Source organism: Oryx dammah, unplaced genomic scaffold (genome assembly GCF_014754425.2).
Source record: "Oryx dammah isolate SB20612 unplaced genomic scaffold, SCBI_Odam_1.1 HiC_scaffold_12, whole genome shotgun sequence".
Taxonomy (NCBI): Eukaryota; Metazoa; Chordata; class Mammalia; order Artiodactyla; family Bovidae; genus Oryx; species Oryx dammah.
The window spans coordinates 60,880,174-60,907,680 of record NW_024070196.1 but is presented as its reverse complement, the minus strand read 5'-3'; the positions used below and the strand labels follow the sequence as shown (position 1 = coordinate 60,907,680).

General features: G+C 46.7%; 1 protein-coding gene across 8 annotated transcripts in view; it reads left to right on the top strand.

Moving 5' to 3' along the window:
* The window catches only part of RPH3A (rabphilin 3A), a 278,060-nt gene that overhangs the window by 160,661 nt on the left and 89,892 nt on the right, over nucleotides 1-27,507 (top strand). For 4 of the 8 annotated variants that reach the window (XM_040250834.1, XM_040250833.1, XM_040250828.1 and 1 more), the window contains exons 1-2: nucleotides 18,342-18,683; nucleotides 18,856-18,976. The gene's annotated coding sequence lies outside the window, so the exon portion shown is untranslated. The other 4 variants (XM_040250835.1, XM_040250832.1, XM_040250831.1 and 1 more) reach the window with 2 other exon arrangements.

Below are 27,507 nucleotides of genomic sequence, written 5' to 3'. Positions count from 1 at the left end.
CGAGCTTTGCTCCTGCATGCCTGATTGCTTTTCCTCTTAATAAAGGAGCAAGTCAGTTGATGGAAAACTTCCTTGATTTTTCGAACACAGGTGCCACTGTGCGTTAGCATCCTTTGGCCATTAGCTGTCAAGGCAGCCAGGGCAGAGATCTATTTAAAGAACAAGTAGGTGCATTTGCTTTTTGCCGTCAACGCTGTGCCAGGGAAAAAGACACATCTGAAACGGGCAGGAGGGTCCTGATATGAGACAGACCTTAGTTTGCCATCTGCGTTTACTCAAGAAAGTGGAATTAATTGCTTAGTGAGGTTTGGTCTCATGTTAATTAATGATGATGCAGCCAGATGTTAATGGTTTGTTATTTGTTTTTATTTGCAAAAGAGGGAGATTGAGCCCTGAGTTAGAAATGCCTCACAGGTTGCATTTTTGCTAACTTCTATTGTCCTGCTCACAATGCCTCAGCAGGCTGGGTGTTCCTAGTTGAGCTGTGAGAATAGGGATCACGGAGTCTTGGTTTTGTTGGGGCTCTTGTTTATTGCCAAAGAATGGCCAAGATGCTTTTCACTATGTGGGATAAACCTCAATGTGCTTGATGTTATAGGCCTAACATCAGCCTCCTTTCCAAATGGGAGGCACCAGCATCTGCAAAAAAAAGCATCTATATTTACGGAGAAGAGCAGAACAAATTTATCGATAGGAATCTCCACAAATTTTAATTTTTTATATAAGAAGGGAAACACCTTCTTTTGAGTTCCACCCCAAGACAGAAGAGCCAGAGATGAAATGTGTTTGTGATTCATCAGAAAACAGACAGATTTTATTTCTCTTATTTTTAGAAGTAGCTGTCTAGGTACTGGGCTCTGTCGAATGAGAGAGAGATTATATTTGGAAATCCTAATTGTGGAGAAGCTTTCTTTAAAAAGCAGCCTAATGCCAAACTGGCTCCCACTGATGCTTCTTTGGTTGTTTCTTTTTTCTCTTTAATCCTTCTGACACTCTGAAAGTAGTTCACACATAGAATTAAAAGAATCCATTTTGTCCATCCTTGATATTTACTTGACTTTGTAGTCCCTCTCTAGAAGCCCCAGTCTCATCCTCTGGCCCTCACTTGGAAGAGTGGTGTCAGGAAAAATTATAAATTGAATTTTTTAGTTGGAACACTCAAATAGGCTAAAGAAAAACAAAACAAAACCCAAAAGCAGAAAGTAAGAAAGGAGAATATTGGTTTACATTATGGACAAATGTAGAAACTTCAGACATTTCTGGTTCCAGGCGCACAAATAATAGCACCAGTTTCTTACATCACTCTCTCTTTTGCATAGACTTCAGTCTCAGGCTGGACTGAAGCAAAAATGCCCCTCAGCAGCTCCAGACTTATATTCTACCAGCTTAGCAATCCAGTGTAAAAGTATGCCTTCTTCCCAACAGCACTAGCAAAGTTTCAGATGGGGATCTCATTGGTTTGCATCGAGTCCCATGCCCTTCTCTGTACCAAACACTGGCTATCGTGGCCAATCCAGTAGACAGATTGGTCAGGCTTATGCAGGGGCCAACCTCTGGAGTAGAGGGAGGCATCAGTTTCACCCAGACCTCATGGACAGACTATAGGGGAGCAGTGATTTACTTGAAAGGCAGTCAGGAGCAGGGAAATGTGTGCTGCTCGGGCAAAGGTGACAGGTGATTTCTGGGATAGTGTGCTAGTCTGGGTCCTTCAGGAAGCAGACACTGAGATGGGATTAAATACTGCAGGATTTAATTCGGGGAAACACCTGGGGGAGGAAATAGCAAGGGAGCTGGGAAGGCTTGTCGAGCCATCAGACTCTGAGTGAAGGGGAGAGAGAAGGAAGAGTCAGTAGGAGTGTCCTGGACTCCCAGGCATGGCAAGAAAGTTTCAGCAAGGTGTCAGGAGTCCTCTCCTGACAGTCTGTGGCAGAGAAGTCCCATCTCTCCCCGATTAGGCCTGTTTTAGCATTCCTGCTGCATTCCGTTACTGGCTGGGAACAGCCCATGGGAAGCGTGGCCTCATTTGCACCAATGGATCTGAGAGTACAGCAGCTGGGGCCCTCAGTCAATTAAGCTTCCTGTAGCCGGAGCTTTGTAAGGCACATTCTCATTGCTGTCACAGATAATAACTCACATTTGTAAAGTATATCATAGATTAAAAGGTGCTATAATAGGTCTTAGCTTAATTAATGCCCATGATACAGATAATGATCGTCATCACCTTTTCCCATTTTACAGATGGGAAGGTAAGACAGGAGAGGTCATGATTTGTCCAAACCCCTAGTCAGTGAAGAGCTGGACTCAGATCCTGAGCTGCCTCCCTGCCTGTCATCCCCCCTCTGCACTCTTGAACAGCATACCCCAAACTCATGTCCACCTGGAACCTTATTTAGAAATAGAGTCTTTGCAGATAGAATTAGCTAGGTTAAGACTGGCTGTGCTGGATTGGGGTTGACTCTAGATGTGATGTGACTGGTATCCTGGTAAGAAGAGATAAGGACGTAGCCACAGAAGAGACAGACAGGAGAAGCTCACGCGGTGACAGGCAGGAGTCAGAGTGGTGCGGCCGCAAGCCAAGGATTGCCAAGGGTTGTCAGCAGCCACCAGAAGCGGGGAGGGAGGCATGGGCAGGCCCTTCTCTACAGCCTTCAGGAGACAGCATGGCCTTACTGGCACCTCGATTAGGACTTCTAGCCTCCAGAACTGTGAGAGAATAAATCTGTTGTTTTAGCCATCCAATTGGTAGTAATTTGTTGCAGTGACCCTAGAGCACTGACATATCCTCTTAAAAGAACCTGTCACCTCTCTGATTTTCTTCTCTGTTTGTGCTGTATGACTCTGCCCCCACCCAGCCCCATGGGCAGTGCTGATAAGATAAATCCAAAGCCACAGAGTCTGGTAAAGCAAATATACTCCAACTAAAAATCCAGTGATTAAGACTCCACAGTTCCACTGCAGAGAGCATGGGTTTGATCCCTAGTCAGAGAACAAAGATCCCATATGCCGTGTGGTACAGCCAAAAATAAATAAACAAAGAATCTTAATAATAAATAAGTAGGGAAAACCGCTAGACCATTCAGGTATGACCTAAATCAAATCCCTTATGATTATATAGTGGAAGTGAGAAATAGATTTAAGGGCCTAGATCTGAAAGATAGAGTGCCTGATGAACTATGGAATGAGGTTCGTGACATTGTACAGGAGACAGGGATCAAGACCACCCCCATGGAAAAGAAATGCAAAAAGCAAAATGGCTGTCTGGGGAGGCCTTACAAATAGCTGTGAAAAGAAGAGAAGTGAAAAGCAAAGGAGAAAAGGAAAGATATAAGCATCTGAATGCAGAGTTCCAAAGAATAGCAAGAAGAGATAAGAAAGCCTTCTTCAGCGATCAATGCAAAGAAATAGAGGAAAAGAACAGAGTGGGAAAGACTAGAGATCTCTTCAAGAAAATTAGAGATACCAAGGGAACATTTCATGCAAAGATGGGCTCGATAAAGGACAGAAATGGTATGGGCCTAACAGAAGCAGAAGATATTAAGAAGACGTGGCAAGAATACACAGAAGAACTGTACAAAAAGGATTTTCACGACCCAGATAATCACGATGGTGTGATCACTCATCTAGAGCCAGACATCTTGGAATGTGAAGTTAAGTGGGCCTTAGAAAGCATCACTACAAACAAAGCTAGTGGAGGTGATGGAATTCCAGTTGAGCTCTTTCAAATCCTGAAAGATGATGCTGTGAAAGTGCTGCACTCAATATGCCAGCAAATGTGGAAAACTTAGCAGTGGCCACAGGACTGGAAAAGGTCCGTTTTCATTCCAATCCCAAAGAGAGGCAATGCCAAAGAATGCTCAAACTACCGCACAATTGCACTCATCTCACACGCTAGTAAAGTAATGCTCAAAATTCTCCAAGCCAGGCTTCAGCAATACGTGAACCGTGAACTTCCAGATGTTCAAGCTGGTTTTAGAAAAGGCAGAGGAACCAGAGATCAAATTGCCAACATCCGCTGGATCATGGAGAAAGCAAGAGAGTTCCAGAAAAACATCTATTTCTGCTTTATTGACTATGCCAAAGCCTTTGACTGTGTGGATCACAATAAACTGTGGAAAATTCTGAAAGAGATAGGAATACCAGACCACCTAACCTGCCTCTTGAGAAATCTGTATGCAGGCCAGGAAGTAACACTTAGAACTGGACATGGAACAACAGACCGGTTCCAAATAGGAAAAGGAGTACATCAAGGCTGTATATTGTCACCCTGCTTATTTAACTTCTATGCAGAATACATCATGAGAAGCGCTGGACTGGAAGAAACGCAAGCTGGAATCAAGATTGCCGGGAGAAATATCAATAACCTCAGATATGCAGATGACACCACCCTTATGGCAGAAAGTGAAGAGGAACTAGAAAGCCTTTTGATGAAAGTGAAAGAGGAGAGTGAGAAAGTTGGCTTAAAGCTCAACATTCAGAAAATGAAGATCATGGCATCTGGTCCCATCACTTCATGGGAAATAGATGGAGAAACAGTGGAAACAGTGTCAGACTTTATTTTTTTGGGCTCCAAAATCACTGCAGATGGTGACTGCAGCCATGAAATTAAAAGACACTTACTCCTTGGAAGAAAAGTTATGACCAACCTAGATAGCATATTCAAAAGCAGAGACATTACTTTGCCGACTAAGGTTCGTCTAGTCAAGGCTATGGTTTTTCCAGTGGTCATGTATGGATGTGAGAGTTGGACTGTGAAGAAAGCTGAGCACCGAAGAATTGATGCTTTTGAACTGTGGTGTTGGAGAAGACTCTTGGGGGTCCCTTGGGCTGTAAGGAGATCCAACCAGTCCATTCTGAAGGAGATCAACCCTGGGATTTCTTTGGAAGGAATGATGCTAAAGCTGAAACTCCAGTACTTTGGCTACCTCATGCGAAGAGTTGACTCATTGGAAAAGACTTTGATGCTGGGAGGGTTTGGGGGCAGGAGAAGAAGGGGACGACAGAGGATAAGATGGCTGGATGGCATCACTGACTCGATGGATGTGAGTCTGAGTGAACTCCGGGAGATGGTGATGGACAGGGAGGCCTGGTGTGCTGCGATTCATGGGGTCGCAAAGAGTCGGACATGACTGAGCGACTGAACTGAATTGAACTGAATAATAAATAAATTGCACATTAAATTCCACCCCCCATAAAACAAAGAAACAAACAAACCTGAAGTCACAGAGTCTGTGGTTAGTCAGTGAAAGTCGCTCAGTCGTGTCCAACTCTTTGAGACCCTATGGACTATATATGGAATTCTCCAGGCCAGGATCCTGGAGTGGGCAGCTATTCCCTTCTCCAGGGGATCTTCCCAACCCAGGGATCAAATCCAGGCCTCCTGCATGGCAGGCAGATTCGTTACCAGCTGAGCTACTGGGGAAGCCCCAAAGCCACAGAGTCTGTGGTTAGTTAGTTAGAAATACTTGATCAAGAAGATTTGGGCTATATGCAAGTCTAAGGATAGCATCTGAAAAAGAGACATAGTCATGTTGATATCATATGTCCCCTGATGGGACATGATGAGAAGGGATTCCTGCTCGAAGTTCATAACTCCAGTCTAATCATGAGAATCATCAAACAAAGCCAGATTGGGGAGATGTTACGGAAACATCTGACCACTACTCATCAGGTGTTTATGTCATGGAAGAAGCAAAGACTGAGAAATTCCCAGTTTGGACAAGGAGACTAAGAGATGAGATGACTAAATGCAATGTTGGATCCTAAAACAACCAAAAACAGACATTGTAAAATCCATAAAAAGTCAGTTAGTATTGTACCAATGTTAATTTCTTAGTTTTGACAACTGTACCATGTAATGTAAGATGTTAACGTTAGGAAAAGATGCATGAAGGGTTTGTGGGGACTCACAGTTCTTCTGTAAATTTGAAATCATTGCAAAATAAAAGACTTATTTATGAAAATAAATCTCCATACATTTGAAAGGGAGTAACACTGATGTTTTGCTTCCCAGGAGGCACTAAGTGGTAAAGAATTAGCCTGGCAGTGCAAGAGATGCAAAAGACATGGGTTCGATCCCTGGGTCAGGAAGATCCCCTGGAGTAGGAAATGGCAACCCACTCCAGTATTCTTGCCTGGAAAATCGCGTGGAGAGGGGAGCCTGGCGGGCTGCAGTCCACAGGGCCGCAGGGCCATGACTGAGTGGCTAAGTACGCAGCCACTTAGTGGTGATTTTTACCACCTTCAGGCTGAACGGGCATTCTTTGAACACTTGCTGTTTGCTGAGCTTTTTAATGGGTTCTTTCACATGTTTCAATCCCCCTGTGGTCCTTATAAACATCTAGGAAGATACATAAGCTTGCCCGCATTTTACAGGTGAGGATGGAGGGGCTCAGAGTCACCTCTCCCTTTCCCTGCAATGACGTGCAGCAATATCAGGATGGGCTGATGAGGAGAAATGATTTTGTGCTTTGATGCCCCTCAAGGTTGACTTGAGAATGACACATAAATTTTTATGAAAAGGACCCTGTGGAAATTATGTGATTCCCCCTAAAAACCAGTAAGCATTTTCAAAATGCAGCCAGATTCATGTTCCCTGTGGCTCTCTCTTTCTCGGTTTCCTGTGCTAGAAAGGGCTGGCGTGAGGTTCCTGGGTTTGCTGCCTGACTGAGCAGGAATGTCCCACGTGACTGCAGCTTTAGAAGCATCAGCTCTGGGGCAGGAGCCTTGCAGCTGGCCTCCCCCACAACCATCATTCCCTTCCTTTCCTCCAAGCCTCCTCCTCCATGTGGGACCCTGGGTGGATGGGTGGCCTGTGTTTCTTTCTGCTCAGTGTCTTTGCAGTTTCCTGAGCATGGTGATGATGGTGGAAGACTCAGTGAGCTTTGGGCATCTAGCCCAGAGGAAGAAGCAACTTTTATCTAGGAAATAAATGGTTGGCAAAAATGATGCCCCCAATCATTCTTTCATTGAGCTATTTATTTAGTATTTATCCTGTTAGGTACATAAGACGGATGTAGTCCCCTGTCCTCAAGGAACAGATATCTGGATTCAGCCAGCAACTCCGGCTGTGGTCTTGCCAAGTGATAATGATCTAGCCTAGGTCCTTCTAAACTTGTCCACAGAGAACAGCATCTGGAAGACATGGGGCTTCTTACAGAATCCCTTTCACCACTGACAAATTCTAGTTATGATAACTAAGCCTGAAACTTAGGCTGGTCAGATGTCTGTCTCCCCCATGTTTTGGATCACAATGGAAAGAGACAAGCTGTTATAGTGGCCAGATATGTGCAGTGGGCACAGAGAAAAGGAGAGTCCAACCCTGTTGGGAGGAATTGGGGAAGGCTCTTGGAGAGGGCAGTTCTAGGGTCTTCCGTGTTTGCTCAACACAAATATGGTACTTAAGAGCATGGGCTCTGATGTCATACAGAAGTGAGCTGAGTCCCTGCTTGTTTGGTTGCTAATGTGTGAGTTTGAACAAATATATTAGCTTCTCTGAATCTCAGTCTTCTCATCCAAAAAAGGGAGATCAATCCTAGGACTTATTTTCCAGGGTTGCTATAATCACTAAACAATATCCTGCAAGTAAAGAACTTAGCTAAAATCTTAGGAAATTGCTATTATTCTCCTTCATAAATTCTGGGTGGGGGGACTACCAGGGATCAGAAAAGAGGAACTGTCAGAGGAGTCTCCCTGGAGGAAGTGAACTTTGAGGCTGTAAGCTTGGCAAGAGCAAGGATGGTAACACTTTTGCATCCTTCTATATCCCTAGCTGGAGAAGGCAATGGCACCCCACTCCAGTACTCTTGCCTGGAAAATCCCATGGACGGAGGAGCCTGGTAGGCTGCAGTCCATGGAGTCGCTAAGAGTCGGACATGACTTCACTTTCACTTTTCACTTTCATGCATTGGAGAAGGAAATGGCAACCCACTCCAGTATTCTTGCCTGGAGAATGCCAGGGACGGGGGAGCCTGGTGGGCTGCCGTCTATGGGGTCGCACAGAGTCGGACATGATTGAAGTGACTTAGCAGCAGCAGCAGCAGCAGCATATCCCTAGCATCTGGCAATCAAGTTGGCTCTCAGCATGTTTGTTGAGTGAGTAAATGAATGACTGGCCAGAACTTTGAAGGAGGGATATAAGGTGCACATAGATGGATCTTTCCAGCATTTCTGTCTTCCCAGGGACCATAGTTATTAATGGGGTAGCTCAGTTGGTAAAGAATCTGTCTGTAATGCAGGACACCCCGGTTTGATTCCTGTCAGGAAGATCCACTGGAGAAGGGATAGGCTACCTACTCCAGTATTCTTAGGCTTCCCTGGTGGCTCAGCTGGTAAAGAATCTGCCTGCAATGTGGGAGACCTGGGTTCAATCCTTGGGTTGGGAAGATCCCCTAGAGAAGAAAACAGCTACCCACTCCAGTATTCTGGCCTGAAGAAGTCCATGGGTTGTAAAGAGTTGGACATGACTGAGTGACTTTCATTTTCAAGCCATATATACCGTTTTGTACATTTTAAAAATTAAAAAGAAATTTTTTTTGGTCATGCTATGTGGCATGTGGGATCTACTTCCCTGACCAGGGGTTGAACCTGTGCCCCTTGCATTGGGAGCGTGAAGTCTTAACCACTGTACTACCAGAGAAGTGCCTTGTATGTTTTTTTTTAAAAAATATAAAGATTATGTCTTTTGGGGGTTATACCAAGACTGTCAGTGTGGGGCTGCTTCACCTTCCTGGGTATGAAATATTTTTGTTGCCGTTGTTCAGTTGCTAAGTTGTGTCCAACTCTTTGTGACCCTAGGGACTGTAAGCACTCCAGGCTCCTCTGTCCTCCACTGCTTCCCAGAGTTTGCTCAGATGCATGTCCATTGTGTCAGTGATGCTGTCTAAGCATCTCATCTTCTGCCACCCCCTTCTCCTTTTGCCTTCACTCTTTCCCCCAGCAGGGTCTTTCCCAATGAGCCAGCTCTTCTCATGTCTACTACAGTTTATTTAAATGACCCCCCTGCTGTTGGACATGTAAGTTGTTTCCAGTTTGTCATCATGATAAGCATTGTCATGATGACAGTCTCTATTATTGTTCAGTCACTAAGTTGTGTCCAACTCTTTGCGACCCCATGGACTGCAGCACACCAGGTTTCTCTGCCCTTCATCTCCCAGGGTTCACTCAAACTCATGTCCATTGAGTCGATGACACCATCCAACCATCTCATCCTCTGTTGTCCCCTTCTCCTCCTGCCCTCAATCTTTCCCAGCATCAGGGTCTTTTCCAGTGAGTCAGCTCTTCGCATCAGGTGGCCAAAGTATCAGGGCTTCAGCATCTCTGTAATCTCTGTACATTCATCTATTTGTTTCTTTAGGTTAAATTCCTTAAGAGACTCTCAGGAGTCAAAATGGTAGGTGCATATAGTTTTTAAGGTTTTGGACATTTCAGTGCTAGGTCACCCTCCAGGAAGGCTGTGTAACGTACATTGCTGGGTACCAGTCGGCTAATCTGATCGCCAGCCTGCTTCCTGAAAAACGGCCTCTCACCATTTCCACAGCACTTTTCACTGCCTTGCCTGCTTGGCCAAATGGGATTGCTGGAGAGAACCAGCCTCTTCCTTTTTCAAGCCTTCCGGATATCTGTCGTGTCATGTTAGTATTACGTAAGTGTGATCTTGAGAAATTTCCTTGGAGGAGAGATGCTCCCAGATGTTGGAGCAAGTACTGGGGAGGGGAGGGAGGGACACTTGGGGGCACTGGGAGGTTAGTCACGTGGCATGCCCCCTCCCCACCCGTCCGCTTCCCTTGACTCCTGTGGAGGTAACCTTGTTCAACCTCTTTCCACCGCGCACACAGAACAGAAACAAGCGTCCTCTCTGTAGTATGCATCTCACAGCTCTTTTATAGGCTTGTCATATACCGTTTTGTAATTTGGGGGACATTTTTCTATGTCTCCAGCTGGCCTGTAGCATGGAAGGGTAGAATCTTCCTCCTTTCAGTATCTGCAGTATCTGGCAGAAGGTAATGATAAAACAAAAAAGATGAGGATACTAATAACAATGGCAACAACTAATGTGCTGAGCACTTGCTGTGTGCCAGGGGCTTCCCTGGTGGCTCAGTGGTAAAGAATCTGTCTGCAACGCAGGAGACACAGGAGACCTGGGTTCGATCCCTGGGTCGGGAAGATCCCCTGGAGAAGGAAATGGCAACCCACTCCAGTATTCTTGCCTGGGAAAATTCCCTTGGACAGAAGAGCCTGACAGGCTACAATCGATGGGGTCACAAAGAGTTGGACAAGACTGAACGACTATCATATCATATCAGGAGCTTCCCAGGTGGCTCAGCTGGTAAAGAATCTGCCTGCAATACAGGAGAGCCAGGTTCGATCCCTGGGTCAGGAAGATCCCCTGGAGAAGGGCATGGCAACCCACTCCAGTATTCTTGCCTGGAGAATTCCATGGACAGAGGGGCCTGATGGGCTACAGTCCATGGGGTTGCAGAGTTGGATACAACTGAGCAACCAACACGTTCACTTTCAGGTACTTCACGGACTGTATCAAGCCACATATTTTATCCCATTGAATTATTCCCTTAAACATATGCCGTAGGTGTTAGTATTGTCCCATTTTACAGATGAGGATGCTAAGGCTCAGAGAGATGAAGTGACTTGCTCAGGGTCACACAGTCACTGAGTGGAAGAGGTGGGGCCCAAGACCAGTTCCCTTTCAGTCCTTCTTCTTCTGGGTACTTGGTGAGTATCTAAGTCACTTCATGAGGCGCCAACTTTCCCTTTGAGTGTGTGTGTGCTCAGTCCTGGCTGCCTCTTTGCAACCCCATGGACTGTAGCCTGCCAGGCTCCTCTGTCCATGGAATTTTCCAGGCAAGAATATTGGAGTGGGTTGCCATCTCCTACTCCAAACTTTCCCTTTGCTCCCTCCCTGATACTGGCTGATGCATGGAAGATACTGACAGATATCTGTTCTCAGCAGAAATGAGGAATCTGGTTTATTTATTTTAAGAGGAAAGCCAGACCAGGGTTTGAGAGGGTCTTCTTGGAGGTGTGCTTTGAAAGACCTAACGGGATACAGTTCTGCCTCTCCTGACCTCCCCGCTTTCAGTCAGAGTGCCTGGGATCCCTCCATTATGGATTCACTCTTAAAAAAAAAAAACAAAAAAACAAAAAAAACCGGAGCTTAAAGCTTCTTGTGAAAATGTGGATTTTCCCAGCAAATGTCAGTCCCCTCCATCCCTCATGCCTTAGTGGGCGTCAGGACAGCTGAACTTCTTTCTCAAGCTGCTCTTCCTCACTCAACTCTTCTTTCCACTTGTCCAAATTTAACCAGCTTAAAATCTCACTCCTCAGGCGAGTTTCCTGGCCTCTCCTAGCTTGTTCTGCTCTCTCCCTGTAGCCAGCAACTCTGGTATTGATCATCCTGGGTGATGATCTAGCCCCAGTTCTAAAATTGTTCATAGCTAGCTGTATCTTGAAGATATGGGGCCCCTTGCAGAATCCCATGAACTACTGTCATATCCCATTTACAACTATACATGCAATTTCAGGTGGTCAGACACCTTCTTTCTGAGATTTTAGTTAAATAAAAGATACAAATATTAAACATTCTAAGAATAACTCACTTATTCAGCCCTGCATGTGTTCTAAGCCAGGCTCCTCTGTCCATGAGGATTCTCCAGGCAAGACTACTGTAATGGGTTGCTGTTCCTTTCTCCGGGGGATCTTCCCAACCCAGGGATCACACCTGCATCTCTTATGTCTTCTGCACTGGCAGGCGGGTTCTTACCATTAGTGTCACCTGGGAAGTCCACATGCAGAACCGACAAAATATCCAAGTGGTCTGGACCCTGAGAACTCAGAGACGCTCAGAACTGAACTGTGTTCTTGAACCATCCAGTCTGCTGGGAGAATTGGTTATAATGTATGCTGGACCCAAGGAGTAGGCTGTATTTCACGAGCTCATATGATGGACTAACATATGGTTAGTCTTCAGTAAGTGTTATTTATTTGTTATAGGCAGGAGGAGAAGGGAACGACAGAAGATGAGATGGTTGGATGGCTTTACCAACTCGATGGACATGAGTTTGAGCAGGCTCCGGGAGTCGGTGATGGACAGGGAAGCCTGGAGTGCTGGGGTCCATGGGGTCGCAAACAGTTGGACACAACTGAGCAACTGAACTGATTTGTTATAGACCAGGAGCATATTCTGGAGAGGGCCTGGGAGTGCAAAGATTCTGCCTTCTTTGTTTATTTTCTTGTCATTAGACCATGCTTCTGAATTTCCTTGAGTAACTGGGGCTCCCAACGCCCACCCACAAGAGATGCAGTTGCTAAAGGTATTGGGGCAGGGCAGTTAGGTAAATCTAGCATACCTGGAGGATGGGTTCAGGGCAGATAATGCTATTGAAGTGCTGGAAATAAAAAGAAAATCAAACCTATTTTTGCCTTACATTGCATCAACTTAAGTATACTTGCATAGACGAAAACATTATGTCACTACTGGAAATGAAAATACAATATTTTTTTCTGATGCACTTTAAAATAAATATATAACATTTAAACCTTAAAAAAAATGTGTCTATAGGCCACCTAACGTGACCCTTTTCACCTCAGCACAGCATGTATCGCCCTTTGGAAAACACTCTCTTCAACAATAATCATCATCACTATAGTAACAATAATAAGCAAAAATGATACACATGGGGTTTTCTATATGCCAGGCATGCTAAGGGATTTACATACATTAATGACAGCTATATTAAGAGATGCTGTTACAATCTCCACCTTACTCATGGGAACACTGAGACACAGAGAGGTTGAGTAACTTCCTCCAGGCCACACAATTTGTATGTGGTAAAGCCAGATTGGAGCCGAGCTAACTTTACCCTAAAACCTGGCCTTTTAACCATTTCATTATACTGTTCCTGCTGATGCTCCTTCTTCCAGCACCAGTAGTAGTTTGAGGTTGGATGTTTAACTGCAGTCCTTGAGGAAAAAATGAGCCTAGTTAAGCACCCAGCACACAGTAGGTGCTTAATAAACAGTAACTGCTATTTTTTTTTTTAGCGTATATAACATTCATCCACGTTCATTAGCTCAGTGAAATGTCCTAGCCACATTTGCAGGTAGGTGGGAAGGGTCTTGCAGTCCCATTTTACAGTTGGTGAAACAGGTTCAGAACGTTCAAGTGACCTACCCAGGGTCACACAGCTGGTGAGTGGGGGGAGCCCAGGATCAAGCTCATAGCACCAGAAGGCAAGTCCAAGTTTCTTTTGCCTAGAAGTGCTTTGCCTGAAAACACCGAATCGACTGGTTAATAAGTAATGCTTGTTGATTTGTTTTAAAAGTTTATCTTGTCAAGTCCTGCAGCATCTCTCCTGTACTTAGCCATATTTTCTCCAAAGGGTTAATGGGCTTTCCTAAGATTTGTCCCTTTCATGGTGGGACAGGATCTCCCAGGGCACAAAGCAACTGTGAGAGGAACCCAGCAATTCTCTCTCTGTTGTTAGCCCTTTCTCTTTTTCTTGCTCACTTGTCTCTCTTCTCTGTCTACTTGTTTTGTTTTTGACTTATCTATCCCCTGTGGTGAGTTGTGCTCCTGGAAAGCTGCCCTGTGACATTTCTTCTCTTTTGTGGTCCCGATGATAGCATTTCTCTGGAGGCTCGTAGAAAAAAGAGAAGGAGGGAGTGAATAAAGCATGTCGTGCCCTGCCAGTGCCATCCAGCGACAGAGCTTGATGGTTGGGCTGAGGCCTTGAGCATGAATCTTCTCTCCTGTAGGACCTCCTTCTGTGTGCACTCATGTACAGTCGTGTGTGCACATGCACACCTGCACACACTTGTACACTGTATTGTTTAGAACAGGCAGTGATATGACTGAAGTCCTGGGTCCTCTGGCCAAGAGGGGGCTCAGATGTCATTCCTGAGGCTGATTTGCCATGGGTTTCTTATTGTAGGGTCCTCCAGCAAACTTGCTGTATGGGTTTCCTATAGCTGCTGTAACAAATATCAACAAACTTGGTGGCTCAAAACAACACAGATTTATTGCCTTACAGTTTTGGAGGTCAGAGTGCTAAAATCAAGGTGTGGTCAGGGCTGTGCTCCATCTGGAAGCTCTCAAGGAGAATCTATTTCCTTGCCTTTTCTAGCTTCTAGAGGCTTCCCTCATTCCTTGCTTTGTGGCCCCTTCCTCTGTCTTCTGGGGAAGGAAATAACAACCCACTCCAGTACTCTTAGGAGCCTGGCAGGCTGCCGTCCGTGGGGTCACACAGAATCGGACACGACTGAAGCGACTTAGCAGCAGCAGCAGCAGCAGCAGCCTCCATCTTCAAGACCAGTAACACAGCTCTCTCTCTCTCTTCCTCCCTCCCTCTGTTTCTCTTTATTTCTGTCTCCCTCTCCTCCTTCCCTCTGCCTCCATCTCCCTCTCTCTCCCCACCTCTCTCAACCCTCTACTCCATTATCATCTCTCTTCTCCTCCTGCCTCCCTTTCCCCTTGTAACACCGTAGGGATTACACTGGGTCCACCCAGATAACTCAGGGTAATCTCTTTATCTCAAGATCCTTAATCATACCTGCTAAGTGCCATTTGCCACATATGGTAACATGTTCACCACTTCTGAGGATTAGCACGTGGACATTTTTGAGGGCTCTTTTTCTGCCCCACTCACCAAGTGAAATGGGAACATTTGCTCTTTCTGGACAAACTCAGCACCATTTCTCTGGGAGACAGAAGAGCACATGGCCCCTGAGCCTGACTGTTCAGATTCACATCCTGCCCTCCCCATCTCTTTCTGGCTGTCTTACCTTAGGCACAGCACCTGGGCTCTCTGTGTCTAGTTTCTTCATCTCTAAAATGGGCAACCTCATTTTACTGTTACAAGTCATGAATATTGCTGGGGTGATAAAACATGATAGCTGGTGAATCATACGCACGTAAAAAAAATGGAAGCAGCAATTTTAACTAGGATGTCATATAGCATAATAGTTATTTATAAACCTCAGTCCAAATCCCAGTGGTACCATTTATGAATTAAAGCGCTAGTTGTTTTAGGCCACCGAGTCTCAGTTTTCTCATTTTTTAAAATGGAAATAAAACAATTGCCATCTTAACACACAGGATTGTTGTGAGGATGACATAACAGCATGGTCATACGAGTCACCCAGCACACAGTGGGTAGCTCTTGTGACAGTCGCCACCACCATCCCCACTGTTTGTCTATTCTGGAGGTGATGGAGAGTCTCAATGGACTGCCTCTGGCCTCAGCAGCACAAGGACAGGCCAGGACAGCTTGCTGAATCCAGGGCCCTGAGAAATCCCTGTGCAGTGCTCCATCCTCGAGAGGATCAGAGCCTGGCTGGGCTTAGTTAGCCTTGGGGTGTCTGGTGTCCAGGCATCTCCCTGCTGCAGAGCTGCCAGAGCTTACAGCTGCAGCTGGTTCTCTGAATGAAGAGTTCTCTACAGAAGCTCTCAGAATGGAAGAGGGGTTTGAAGATGGTGACCAAGGAGGCAGGGAGGGTGGAGGCAAAATCTGAGAAGGCAGAGCTGGTTCCTAGACGGTATGGTCACCGGGAAAGGTGCAGAGCTCTGGTTTCAACCATATTATTATTTTTTAATTTTGCTGCAAAGCTCTGTTCCAATGAAGGCTTGGGCAGATGCCCAGTATGCAAAACACTTAAAAGTGCAACCGCTCAGGTTGAAAGCAGGGGTAGAGGTGGGTGATGGAACTAAGGCCTCACTTACACTCCAACAAGGGCCTCTTGAGAGGGGGCCAGTTTGAGAAAAAACTAGCAGGGTAGCAAAAACAGAGGCCCTGGAATCAGACAGACACAGGATTTGCATTTCTGCCTGTGCCACTTCTTGGCTGTGTGAGCTTTGGGGCTTTACTTCACCTGAGTCTCAGTTTCATCAACTGAAAATGGGACAATAATAGCACCCACCTCATAGTTATAAAGATTGGAGTTAGCAACCATAAAGTGCTTAATACAGGTGGCAGATGTCTAGACATGTAGCAGGTGGTAGCTATTTTCGTTCCCTAAGGGTGATCTGAATTCATGACAGACCTTCCCAGAACATGTGCCTAATGCCAGGGAAGCTGCAAGGTAGGGGGAGATGGGTAGACATTCCTTGGAACTGGGAGCCAAAAGACCTGGGAATTAATTGGATTCTGATTCCACCATCAGCATCCTATGTGGGTTTCTTGAATCAGTCTTCAGATGTCTACTGAGACATGTACCTGATACTGCTCTAGACACTGGAACACAGGCTTTGGCATCTGAAAGGCCTAAGGTCCAGACTCAACTCTGCTACTTTCTATCTTTTTGGCTGTAGGCAAGCCACTGTCTCCCTCTGTTCCTCAGTTTCTCCATGTGCAAAATGAGGGCATTGAACCTGTGTCATAGGATCTTTCTAGAAAAGATTCAATGAAGTTCTGCCAAAGAATTGTAGAGTGCATTTGAACTTGACTCTGAGAGAGGCATCCTGAAGCATGGGCTTTGGAATTATACAACCCTGGATTTCAATCCTACCTCTGACATTTCTGGTGTAACATTATGCAAGAGACTTAACTTCTTGAGTCTTGGTTTCCTCAACTATAAAATCGGAGTAATAATAGTTCCCTCAAAAGGTCATGGTAAAGATTCAAGGAAATGACACGTGTAAAGTCCTTAGCCAAAGGGCTTGTGTGTATTTGGTTCTCAATAAAATGACAGCTGCCATCATCCTCACCACCACCATCATCACCATCATCATGATCATCGATAAAGTGAAGCTCTAAATGGTCTCTAAGATCCTGACATTTTAAGCCCTGATTTCCAAGGAGGGGATTAGGTGACGAACGTGGTAGCTCACTCTGGGCCCTCTCAGTGGGACTGTCTAGAGGAAGGTCCCCAGTAAAGAGGGTTCTAATTCACTTTGCTGAGAAGTTCTAAACAGATCCTGGTCTATTTGAGATTTCCTGTCCTTTCCTCCCAACAAGCAGGAATAAGACCCATTGAGATCTGGAATGTTTGAAGCCATGGGAATCAACTTCTCTCTTTTTTAAAGAATTATATATTTTAATTATTATTATTATTATTATTATTTTTGCTGTGCTGGGTCTTCTTTGCTTCACACGGGCTTTCTCTAGTTGTAGAGAGTGGGTGCTACTCTTTAGTTGTGGTATGTGGGCTTCTCAAGCTTCTCTTGTTGCATCACACAGGCTCTGCACATGGGCTTCAGTAATTGTGATGCATGAGCTTAGTTGCGCCACGGCATGTGGAATCTTCCTGGACCAAGGATTGAACCCGTGTCCCCTACATTGACAGGCAGATTCTTATCCACTGTACTACCAGGGAAGTTCAGTCAATTTCTCTTTATGTATTTCTCCTTTTAATGATTTTATTTTCTTGTCTGTAGAGTGATTTCACTTCAGAATATGAATCTGGGTCTTTGGGGTTTAGGTCTTTGGCCATGGCTCAATTGTCTGATTTAGACCTTTTATAATCTCCCAACTTCATCCCACTCAAACTGTGAACTGAAAGGTGAGGCTGGCATACACCATTCTGGACTGGCTGTCAATTCCTTTCTCCTTCTGTCAAGACATTTGAATCACAGGACAGATTATGGATCATGGGGTTATAGCAGCCCACAACTTGGATGTTCTTATTGTTGCTTTTTAACTTCTTGCATAGTCATATGCTCATTTTATGCAGATAAGACTTGGAGATGTTAAGTGACTTTTCCAAGGTTGTATGGGGGCTCGACTTGGTTCCAGAAACCTGTCAAGTGCTTATTCAACTAAGCCATCCTGCCCCATAGAAATTTCCATTTCCTAAGCCTCATCTTCCTGCCCTGATTTTCAAGGCACCTGAGGTATAGGTCAGAAATCTGCAGTAGTGTGGGTGAGGACAGGTCAGCTAGGCTGACTTGGTGGGGAGGAGCCACTTGGAGACTCCCACACTGGGGTCAAACTCTTTTCTGAGCGAGCAGTGAAAGTCTGGGGGCGTATGTGGAAAAGGGGCTGTAAAGTTACAGCTTCTTTGCTTCGAGAGTGAACGACAAGATTAGAACAAGTGTGTGGTAGGTAGGCTGTCACTGATTTCACTGTGTGATGTCGAGAAGTCCCATTCCCCGCCCCCACCCCCCCTCCACCTCCCCTGGACTCTCCCCCTTTTCTGCTCTAACCATCCAATTACTTAACTTCGCAGCCTGAGGGTTCGCTTCCCGCCCATCCCCTCCGCCGCCGCATTTTAGCGCTGTCCGCGGTGCTGATCGCCAATCTCCCGATTGCCATTTCCACCAGCTAGGATCTCTGGTGCGCCCAATCTCATCTCCCGGGCTCCCACTCCTCTTTTTCCAGGTACCTCACACATAAATCACTGTGTGGGGAAGGCAGGCTTGACTCCCCCTGCTCCAGGAAACTGCTGCCCCCTCCCTTGCTCACACCGGGTTTTGCAGCAGTGGTGGCAGCCGCCACAGATTCCCGCACCGGGGAAGCAATTGATTCGTCTACTGCCAGCAGCCCCGGAGTTGCCTACGCGGACGACAGAGAGAAAGAGAAAGAGACAGAGACAGAAAGGGAGAGAGGACAGAGAGAGAAAGAGAGAGAGATTCACAGAGTGAAAACCTTCATCCATGTGGAGGGCAGGCTGAGGGAACCACTGTCTTTACCTTGTCAACTGACTGGTCTGAGTTTTCTCCTTTTCCGGCAGTGGTATTTCTTTTCATCTTGGATCTGTGTGATTTAGGGATAGTTGCTCTGTGTGTGTGTGTGTGTGTGTGTGTGTGTGTGTGTGTGCGTGCGTGTGCATGTGTGTATGTGTGTGCAGTTGCTTTGATTTTATTTTGGGAAGAGTAGGAAAGTCAAATGAACAATTTTCTTTCAGGCACCTCCGCCGAGCTTTCAAACCAAGTCATCCAGAGTTAGCATCTTCCCACCCGTCAGGGAAGAGAGGAGTTGGCAAGAATTTGGCTCGCCCATTCCCCCTGCAATCCTCTGGTGTCTTGGTAAGTGATATTCTTCTCAATTGTGTAAATGGAGTCCCAGTTGCAATGAGGTGTGTACATGACCTGGTGGGATAGAGGTTAGGTGGGAGGAAAAGGGTGTTGAGGAATGACCACATTTATTTGCCCACATTCTGCAGTGTTTGATTGCCTAAGCAGCACCCCAAAGCCAAATGAGATTTCGGCTCACTGCCCAGGGTGGGGGTAAAATATGCTCATGTTTTAGGCAATGCAATCAAAATTGTGGCTTCTGCCCAATTTGTCCTCTCCCTTGCAACAGAAGCTTCTGAAAGTAGCCAGCAGTTCTCTGAGTGAATTAACCCTTTGTGGTATTGGCCAGCCTGAAATAGACAGTCTCTGGGTATTCTGATCTAGTGGGTGGGCACCTTGACTCTGGATGAGAGAGGATCACTTATGGCTGGATGGTTAACCCTTGCCTAGGGTAACGTAGGCATGCCAAGTGAAGCTTGCATAGGAGCGGGTGCAGATTGTACCATCTTCCAGGGACAGCTGAGTAATTTAATTGTGCTAATTTTGTGCAAGCTTGCCTGTTCACAGTTTTCTGAGATGAGGGATCTGGAAGACATGAAAGGATCACATTTTTCTTGGAATGAGTGGTCAGGCAGGTCAGAGGGGAGCAGCCAGCTGTCTGCTGAGCAGACAATGTTTTATTTTCACAGGTGGCATAACCTGTAAGTGATTACACAGAGGGTGCAGCAAGCCCAGGGGATTTCATCCTTGAGCTTGTCTCAGAGTAGGGAAAGCGGTGAATAAGGTTTGTTCAGCTTCTGGGCAAGGGTTCCAGGATCCAGCTTCAGATCTGTTACATGACAGACCATACCCTGCTCTAGTTTCTTTATTCTAATGGGATCAGCCTCACCAACCTGTTAGTGAGTGGGAGGGGGAGGTCCCTTGTAACTGAATCCAAAACTCACATTTAATTTTAAATGCCTTTGCTGCTAATCTATGACCCATCAAAAGGGGATTTGCTTTGCTTCCTGGTTTGATTATATCTACCTTTCTGGAAATGAATGTCCTTATTTTTAGCATCTTCACTATTATCTCAGGGGCCACCCCCTCCCCGAGGATTTCCTCTTCCAGTTCTTATTCTTGGAGGTGGGAGGAATAAAACATCAGCCCCCAAGACTGGCAAGCATAAGCACGGCCCACTCAATCACTTTCCCCAGCCCCAGAGCCAAGTGGGGACACCAAAATCCCAAGGCATATGACTGCTCAGGCAGGACATGACATGTGAGGTAGTGGGAAGGGATGCTTGGTGGTTAGTACCAAAGAGTTGGTCCTCAAAAATCCCAGGTTTTCCTTGCTGGGTGACCTTGGGGAGGAAGTTGCCTTTGTCTCCTCCTTGGGAAGCCTAAGTGTGAATGATGAATGAGGGGAGATTTGGAGCCACAGTCAAATAAGGAGCCACAGATCAGCCCATGGGTGATATTTAAAATTTTGAACTTTGGCACTAATTGGTCAGGCTGGACCATGGCTGGGGCCCTGGGGTGGGGGATCTCAGGGGTCTCCTGCTGTGCTGAGTGTTAACTCTTTAATTGCTGGATTACAGGAAGGTTTAGGGGGCTGGGGCAATATAACCAGCCAATGCAATATAACCATCCAGTGTAGGAGTATATATATATATATATAAAACCAGAGTTGATTTGCAATGTTGCATTAGTTTCAAGGGTACAGCAAAGTTGTTACACATACATATGATAACCACTGGTTCAGCCATGCAGGGCAGGCCAGCCCACCTGAGGTAACTGGAACTCGGCCATCCACTCATGGGTGCTTTTCGAACATCTGCTCGCCGCCTCCCATCCTTATTTCCTTGGGGGTGGTTAAGATCCAAGAGGCTGCCCTCCCTACCCCCTCATCACACTTGAATTGGTGCATTGTGGTGCACCAGTGTAAGGGAAACAGAAGCTTCTGGAAAGAGCTTTGGAGTTGGATCAGGAGACCTGGGTCCCAGCCCCAGCTCTGCCTCCCCTTTCTGGGCCTCAGTTTCCCCATCTGTGCTATGAAGTAGCTGGTCTAGGTGACCCCAAGGCCGCTTCCATCTCTGAGGCTCTATAACCGTGTGATGAGTATTGAGTATGTATATTTGTGCGTGTGCGCATTCATGCTTCTAGGAAGGGTTAGCCCTGTGTTTGGGAATTTATCAGATGTGTTGAGCAGGTTTTGTTTGGGTGAATCAGGATGGAGACTGGCTCTTGTAAGAACTTTCCTAGGTTCCTAGAATCCTGTGCTCAGCTGGAGAGGGTCTTATTGGTTTGTGGCTTCAGTTGCATAGACATCCAGGTCTGGCAGTGCTTGAAAGCCCTCTAGAGACTTATCCCAGAAAGACACCAAGGATCCCTTTGAGAACCTCCACTCTGGAAAGATGCCTATGCCCTATAGCCCACCTGAGCACCTCGAGTTCAGAACCTCTGATCTAGTCATCAGGGGGGCCAGGAAGGGCAAGCAGCTTGCCCAAGACCATGCAGTGAGTCATGCACAGCAACACACAAAGACAAGGCACCTGCCTTCATTCCTGGCGCCAGCAGCTGCCACTCCCCTGACCCAACCGGGATGCGGGGGGCAGACCTTCAGCAGCTCCTTTTCCATTTTCTATCCTGTGAAGTGATCAGGAAGCATAGCTGTGGGGACAAATGCAGACGTTTCCTTTCTCAGTGGTGGGAGGGAGGCGGTGGCCAGAGATCCTGCAGTCCAAAACGGTGGCCTGGGAGGTCAGTCTCCCTGGCTTGCTGTGCCTTTTGTTTTCTGGCTGCCTATCTAAGGCTGTGGGTCTGGTCACAGTGGCTGCTCTGGGGGTCTATTTGTAAGCTGAGATGTTTACTCTTCATTTAACCCTCTCTCTCTGTCTCTCTGTGGGTCATAGAGAATCTGACACTTTCTAATAAAAACCACCATGACATATGGGCTTATCTTCTGCTCTTTATCCCTTTCAAGTTGGGAGCTGGTCATGAATGCAGACAAATCAGGAGTTGATATAAAGGCGATGAGAAGCAAACAGCATGGTTTATTTCTGTTAAGCACTGTGGCTGTAACCTGGGATAAAAATAAATCTGGGACCCAGTAGTGGTGGGCTGGAGTGATGAGCTTAAATTATTCAGCTGCCACCCAGGATGGAGATCCTTGATGTGCTAGGAGAGTGAAGGAGGTACCACAAAAATAGCCACCTCTCCTTCCTGTTCCCCACCCCTGTCTGTTTCTTTAACCAGCCTTTTTAGCCTCTAGGGGCTGCAGTGTGAGATGCTGGGAGCAACCAGACCTGAGTTTGAATCCTAGCTCCAGTGTTTGGTTACTGTGTGACTTCAGGAGAGACCCTAAACCTCTCTGAGCCTCATTTTCCTCAGGTGCACTAAGGGAGCACAGTGTGGTGGTAAAGAGCACAGGCTCTGGAAATAGATCTCCTGAGCTTAAATTCTGTTTCTAGCACTTTCTAGTTATGTCATATCACCTCTCTGGGCTTCAGTTTCTCCATCTTTAAAGTGAGGATAATAAAGGAACTGTGAGCATTTTGAGTTAATGTTTGCAAACTGCTTCTCACTGAGCCTGGCAAGGAGTAAGTGTCCAATAAATGTGAGTGATAGGGATGCTGTTGGTGATGGTAGCAGTGAAGTCACCCCTGACCTAAATAAGACTGAGTTAGGATAGAGAAAGGTGACTCCTCTGTGCCAGGCATACAGCTCTGGGACCCAGGAGAGAGAGGACATAGTGTGGAGACAGGGGACTTCCAGTTCCACTTACTTAGTATGTGGTCTTTGTGCAGTTGCTGGGGGGTGGGGGTGGCAGACCTCAGTTTATTCACCCATGAAATGGGCATAATGACCACCTTTCTTTAAGTCTTTGAGGCCCCAAGGAAACGGCAGTCGTGAGTGTGATGGGCAGGCCCTGGAGGAAGGCATTCAGGAGGAGAAGCCCTCCTGACGACTCTGTGTCTTTTGTTCCTCCAAATCCTTAGGAGGCTTTTGCTGAATCATCTCTACTCACCAACTTGGAGCCCAAGGATTTTTCCTAGGAGACTTGAGCTCTCCCTCTCTTCCCTGCCTTGGTGCTTTCCCTGCCACGGTGGGTGTCCCTACATACAGCTCCCAAGATGCTACACGGCAGGATCCTTAGGGCCAAGGCTGCACCCCCTTCCTTTTTAGAGTCACAGTTAGCACGGCAGGTGCTCAGCAGTGGCTTGCAGGAGTGCGTGAATGAATGAAACCTTGACTGACTAGTGAACTGGTCAGTTTGGAGAGATGCCTTTAGCCTGTGGTCCAGCCAGCGACCTGCATGCAGTAGGTCCTAGTTAGCTTTGGTTCGTTATGATGAGTCATTGGTGAAGAGTAAAAAGGGTGGCTTTCATCTCAGATCTGCTTCAGGCAAAGAACTGGCCTTTCTCTCCTGTCAAAGAGTTAGCTGACATTTATCCATATGTCATACATTTATTGAGTACTTATAGTATGCCTGGCACTATGGTGGGCATTGGCCAAAAAAAATTATAATAATAGGGACAAAGACACAGTCCCTTTGGGACTTAGATAGAGTAAGTGACTGCCTACAATATGTGATCTTTTCAAGGAGAGGGCAGGTTTTAGTACAAAGAGGTCTTCCTTCATCACCCTAAAACACTCAGCTCACTGATACGTGAAAATCCAGCATTAAATTTTCATTCTTTGTCTTTAGGCTTTGCTCTTGGATGAAGAGCAGATGCTTTTGGGGTGGAATAATGCATCCTGCCTTATTAGTCACTTACACTTTAGCGAGGCGGAGTTGTAAAATCCTTTCTGAAAAGTGAGGGGAGCTTTTTGAAAAGCTTTTTGCCAGTGAGAAGCGGCATTTGCACAAAGTAAGCTTGCGGCTTTACCTGGGAGGGCAAAGGCAGAGAAAGACAAACGTTGCTGGGTTCACATTCTGCTGTAAAAAGCTCTCAGTGCTCAAGAGACTGATTCACCTGAAGACTCAGTGGTTCTCAGAGTACAGTCCTCACCACCTCCCATCCCCACCCCCGGCGGTATCAGTATCATCTGAGAACTTGTTAGAAAAGGCAAATTCTTGGGTTAGATTCTGGACCCGTCCCATTAGAAACCCTGAGTGCAGGGCCCTGGGCTCTGTTTTCCTAAACCACCAGTGCTATAGATTAAAGATTTATTTGAAATGCAAAACACTTTTACAGATGATAGTTATAACAGTTCTAGGTGTGTTGTGAGCTTCAGACTTTTTACCATGGTCCCCCACCCTCCACATCCCCCAAGGGGCTGAGAACTGGGTCTGTTGCCTCCCCAGGACACGTCATTAACTTTCTGCTACTGGCTTGCTCTATTTCCCATGGGAGCACGAGCTGGACCTAGCATTCCCTGCTAACCTGAGTTCTCTAGGAGGCTGCTGCTTTCTCAGGCAGGATGAAAGGACTCAGGTTATAGGATGGTTCGTTGTCAAGGTGGTAAGGATCAGCCCTCCACCTGGCCAGGGAACAGACTTGGTTCCTTTTAGTCCAACACAGCTTCCCATTTGGGCCAGGGAAAAGTGGGAGACCAGGGTGCAGTGCTGAGGCACCAGACTGCGTATGCAATGTCACTGTGGTTTCTTCGAAGTAATTGTCTTGCTGTCATTACTTTTAAAGACATAATGCACGCTTAAATCTCATTGTAATGGAGCTGTGTCAGACTCTGCCTTAGGAATGCAGCTAGTGAGCAAGATGACTGCCCTCAGGAAGCTGGGGGCTTTGCCCACCCCTCTGCAATCAACAACAAGAGGAAATTCATCTGACAGTGTCATAATGATGTTTGGTTTGTGAAAGATTTATCTGGAGAGTGGGAGAAAAAAAAAATCTCTCCACATCTCTTAATATAATCTTCTAAGTTCATTCAGCTGTCTTTTTCTTTCTTCCTCTCTCTCTTTCTTTCTTTCTCTCCTTCCTTTCCTCTTGAATGAATCTACACCATGATAAGCAGCAGCTTGTGAATGGAAGCAGCTTTCAGTAGAGAACAGAACTTGCACCAAGCAAGTTTGGTGCCAGCCATTGATGGCGAGGTAGTGTCTGGGGCTCCTGAGAAGAGAGATGATTTCTCAAAGTTTGTCGGGAGGCCCTCTATGTGAGATGCTGCCAGAAGGCATCTGTGTGGTGCACTCTTCCCCCCAGCCCAGCCTGCTCCTGTCCCATCCCCTCTGCATGTCTGTTTCTTCTGTCACTGTAGCACTGTGTCTCTAAGCCTCTGCCTCTTCTCTCTCCCCTTCTCACACTCCCACCATATCCCCTTCTCCATCTTTCTCACCCTTTAAAAATTCCCTTTCTTTCTTCTCATAGTTCTTTCCTCCCCTTCTTTCTTCCTCATCTGATCTCTGCTCTCTCCCTCTGGCTGGCATTTTCTCCCAATCTCTTTCCATCTTCCTCTCCTAAATTCTGCCCTTTCCCATCCCATCTTCAGTCTCACCCAGGTAGATATACCAAAGTGACTTGGGAAGGGAATGCATTTACAAGTCCCGAGACCTCAAGTCGGGTCTCTGAGTAGGGTGAACCAGCTCTCCCAGTTAGCCTGGGACTGAGGGGATTCTTGGCAGGCAGGACTTTCTGTGTTAAAACTGAGAGAAGCTCAAGCAAATCAGGACCAGTTGGTCATCTTACTGCTAAGGTCAAGTGCTTAGGACTTTGTGGAGCTTTCAAAAGGCCAGAGATGTAACTTCCTGGGCAAGTTCCCTGTCCTTCTGCTCTGGAGAGGAGCAGAGTGGTTTCTGAAGCCCTCCCCAGCCTCAGTGTGTTCAGCATGGCTCTGCATGGCTCTGAAGACTACCCGGGCATGCAGAGGCCAGTGGTCAGTCAAGGGCATGGGGCTGACTCCTTCCTCCTTTCTGACTTCCTTCCTCCAACAAGACTGACCACCCAGCCAGTTAGCTCTGCACTCCTTAGTCACAAGAGGGACCTGGCCAGAGATTGCAGGTGGTCGCTATGACAGACATTCCCAGACTTGAACCTGGGTGAAAATTCCTTGGAGGGCTGTTAACACAGAGTTTCTGATTCAGTGGGACTAGGGTGGGGCCCAAGAATTTGCATGTCTAACAAATCATTCCCAGGGGACATGGATGCTGCTGCTCCAGGAATTCCACCCTGAGATCCACTGCTTTCTGCAAACTCGTTCCCTTTCATTTCTTTATGCCCTCATTTATTCCTTCATTCATTCATTCTCAGATGTTTATTGAATCCTACCATGTGCCAGGCACTGGGGACTCAGCAGTGAGTGAGACAGAGTTCCCTGCCTTTCTAGAGCTTACAGTCTAGTGAGGAACAAAAGAAACACACAAACAAGGTGGTTTTAGACTATGTCAAGTGCTATGAAGGAAACAGCATGACATGACAGATAGTGATAAATGGTGTGCAGGGAGAGAGATAACTTAGTAATTAAAATTCAGTTATATGCTGTCCACCTGAAGTTATCACATAGTTAATCAGCTATAAATAAAAAGTTTTAAAAATTAGTTACAAAAAGGATGGCCAGGGGAGATGGTAATGGTTGGATTGAGAGCTGAGTCTCTAGAAGGAGCCAGAAGGATCCAGGCTCGGGGGATGACAATTGCAGAAGCAGAGACAACTATGTTGTCTTGATGGAACAGCAAGAGGGCCAGTGCGGTGGGATGGGGGGAAAGTGAGGGGGCATAGATGGGAGGGGCCTGGGGGCTGCAGGACCTGCCAGGGTAGGCATGGAGTCTGGATTTCATTTCTCTAGGGGGCAGGGGGAGGGCTTGAATCAGAAGAGTGACATGACCTAGTTTACAATTTTGGTAATGATCGCTTTGTTTTCCGAGTGGAGAGCAGACTGCAGGAGGCAGGGGTGGAAGCCAGGAGACCAGTGATGGGGAGCAGTGATGCAGCCTGGGGGATTAGGGGGTGCAAAGAAGATGGTGGTCAGATGCCGGTGGCTTCTGCAGTAGCTCTTACTACAGTAGCCACCTTTTACTGATGGATTAGGTGTGGGGGTCCATTCTTGGCAGTGGTTCGGCGGTTGTGATTCTGGGCACCAAAAGTGGGGCCCATGGGTTAAGATGCCAAGACCAACAGGGTGTGCAGAGAAGAAGGAGCCTTTCAGGGGGGGTCTGCAAATGCTCTTCCCAGGCCAGCTAACGTGTGTATCGTCCCTTCCCCGCCACCCCCGACCCCCAGAGGAAAAGGCAGCAGCTGGAGTTTTTCTTTCTCCCATGAGCAGTGGCTGGATTAACCTGTCAGCGTTAAGGAGGCCATCAGCGGAACTTGGCGAAGCCAAGGAAGCCACTGGAAGTGGCCGCTGCTGCCGTGTCAGGCTGGGGCCTGGGGTCAAGTTTCTCTCCCAAAGGTCTGGAGATCGGGGTGGGGGCTTGCGGGAACGGTTGTTGGACAGGATGGAGGACCACTTCTGGCGTCTGCAGCTTCCCCTGTGATCATTAGAGACCTACCAGTGGCTCACCTGAGCCGGGAACCTAGGCCAGAGGGCATCGTAGGCGCTGAGCATGCGCCGAAGGAAGAGCCCTGGAGGACCTTCATCCCCCCTCCGCTCCCCTCCCCCCGCCCC